The sequence below is a fragment of the Poecilia formosa genome, unplaced genomic scaffold (assembly GCF_000485575.1).
Source record: "Poecilia formosa unplaced genomic scaffold, Poecilia_formosa-5.1.2 Scaffold11, whole genome shotgun sequence".
NCBI classification, from domain to species: domain Eukaryota; kingdom Metazoa; phylum Chordata; class Actinopteri; order Cyprinodontiformes; family Poeciliidae; genus Poecilia; species Poecilia formosa.
Window position 1 is genome coordinate 1,708,742 of NW_006799950.1, and position 2,615 is coordinate 1,711,356.

General features: G+C 40.3%; 1 long non-coding RNA gene across 1 annotated transcript in view; it reads left to right on the top strand.

Moving 5' to 3' along the window:
- Window positions 1-1,288, top strand: part of LOC103132061 (uncharacterized) — a 7,400-nt gene extending 6,112 nt beyond the window's left edge. The window contains exons 2-3 of the long non-coding RNA XR_475482.2: window positions 154-283; window positions 751-1,288. This is a non-coding gene — a long non-coding RNA (uncharacterized LOC103132061). The remainder of the gene's footprint in view (window positions 1-153; window positions 284-750) is intronic.
- The last annotated feature ends 1,327 nt before the right edge of the window (window positions 1,289-2,615 follow it).

Below are 2,615 nucleotides of genomic sequence, written 5' to 3' on the forward strand. Positions count from 1 at the left end.
TGTGTGTGTGTGTGTGTGTGTGTGTGTGTGTGTGTGTGTGTGTGTGTGTGTGTTGCAGAGAGAGAGTGAACATGCTGTTTTCATTTCTGTAAGTATCTGTGTGATTTATAGATCCCATGCATTGGTGTGTAAAAGTGTTGGCGCATTCCTCAGATCTGAACACCCTCCTGTAATGAAGAGCAGCTGACCGTTTCCATCAACAAGCCTGTCCAAGTCTTCATCGTCTCTGAGATCATTTTCTGGGTCGTTCCAACAACCATCGATGTACAGAGTCTGAAAAAGGGTCAGTGCGTCAATCATTCATTTCTTCTGTTTTTGCTTTCTTGTCATGCATTGGTATTGTTTAAATGTTTCAACAACAAAAAAAAAATTAGACAAAGATGACTTGGGTAAATATGAAGGGAAGTTATCAGGTGGTGACTTCATTTATTCATGAAACATGTGCTTTCCAAACTCAGTAACAAGTAAACACACTAACCCTGATAACTGGGTGAGCAACTCTTGGCTATCAAAACTCCCATCAACACCTGACAATAACTAACAGTGAGAATTTTCACTAGGTTCTGAAATTCTCTACATGTCGACAATTTTTTTCCCTATATAAACCAAGAATCATAACTTATCAGACTTAAGTCCAGACTTTGACTAGGCCCCTTCAAAACCTTAAAAGGTTGTTCTTTCGGATCATTGTTCTGCTGCTTACCCAGATTGTGCTGTAGCTCAAAATAATGACCTGATATTCTGCTACAGGATTTTCTGCAGGAGATCAGAGTCTGTCGTTCCACCAATTACAGCAAAGCAACCCCCAGCCATGATACAACCACCACCGTGTTGGTATGTTACACTTTTGTCTCATCGATCCACACAACACCATCCCAGAAGCCTTGATGATCCTTTGGGTTTGTTTTGGGTTCTTTCTGTCTCTCTAATATTGTGAATTATGAACACAAACCCTGAGACAAATGAGGCTGTGGAGGTTTAGACGTCGTTCTGGATCCTCATGTCTGCACGAGTCTTTACTTTTGGAGTAAATTTTGAGACCTGCTTCATGTTGACAGTCGGGTTCGTTTCAAATCATTTCTTATTTATCAAGCCTAATTGGTTAAGCTTGATTGAAATAATTTTTTCTCACAATGTGGAATCTGGATTAACTTGTTTTATCGTACGGCATCCGCTTGGATGCCCAAAACTATAATAACATCACATCCACCTGTCTATGAAATTAGTGGATATTGAATTTAAAATCTTTAAACACACTTCACTTCATACCAAAACACTTTTTTTTTTTTGCTTAAATAATTCAGAATTATCCCTAGATGTTTAATAACATGTATTAAACATTATAATGTACAACTTAGAAATGGATATGTTGTTAAAATGTTTTAAATTCTTTCAGAAAACATCATAAAATAGCGTGTGAAGTCACAAAGTGCAACCTGACAGGGAAACGTTCAGCTGTTTGGGGAAGAATTGTCCTTGAACATTCTTGTGTCTGACAGATCTGCGGGGTTCATACCACCAGATACACACTCATTTTCATAGAAGTTATGAGTCAGCTGTCATCCAACTTTTATCTCCTTCATCTACGGTTTCACTCTGCAGTCCAATAGGTTCTAATAATACGCAGGTTTGTCAACGGTTCATTCAAAAGACAATAAGATGAGCGATTGCTCGCAAGAATTCAACATGTTTTGGGTCTTTTTTGGTCCCAGAATTAGTGAATCTCTCAAACATATCGGAGGTTTCTGTATTTCCCATTTCAGACAACCATCAGATTTCTGTAAAGGACAGCTGTGTTTGCAGAGTGCCTGGATCTTCAGCCTTTGAGATCCAGGCAATATTTTTTTGCACTGGCTTAAATATAAATATATTGACATAAATATGGATACATTTTCTTTGAAATGCACAGACAGTGGCTCAATTGCAATTGGGTGTAAGTCCAATTTTACAAGGTCTGTCTGTATCAGATGCACAAACTGCGGATTAGTCCAAGAGTTAATTGATGGCACAAAATATGAGACGTCCTTTCAGTCAGGGCGAGGACTTTGGTTAGTTCAGGACATTGATCTGTTCTGCGGGAAAAAAAGGGAGGCATTTCTTGCAGTGGATTTTTGAACACGAAACACTTGAAAACATACAAAAGCAAAGCGGGGGAACTCCCATTTGCTTCTGTGATTAATACAGAAAAATAGCTGTCAACCAGTCAGAGGAATTCTAGCGTATTTCTTGTATCACGAGTTGCTGACACATTGAGGTGAAACACACAAACAACAGTTTTAATTATTATCTTTAAAAAATAATAAAAAAAAAGAAAAGAAAGAAAAGTGACGACGTGGGACTTAAAGCAGCATGCAGTTCTCAGCCAGCTGGACTGAATTGTGTGCCCAGGGTTGAATCAGGCCCCCCCTCCCCCCGCTGAGTGCTAACAGATTCGGCTGAAAGCTGGTCCACCTGAACTTCAGCGTGTGACTCAGTCCCACCAGCAGGGGAGTTGATGGCATGGACTGTTCCCCAGCAGAGCCAATTAAGCTGTCAGCATGTGTGTGATTGGAGCGGGCCGAGCCCCGTGTGTGACTCAGGATGCTGCCTGTGAACCAAATGGAAACCCGGCGTCG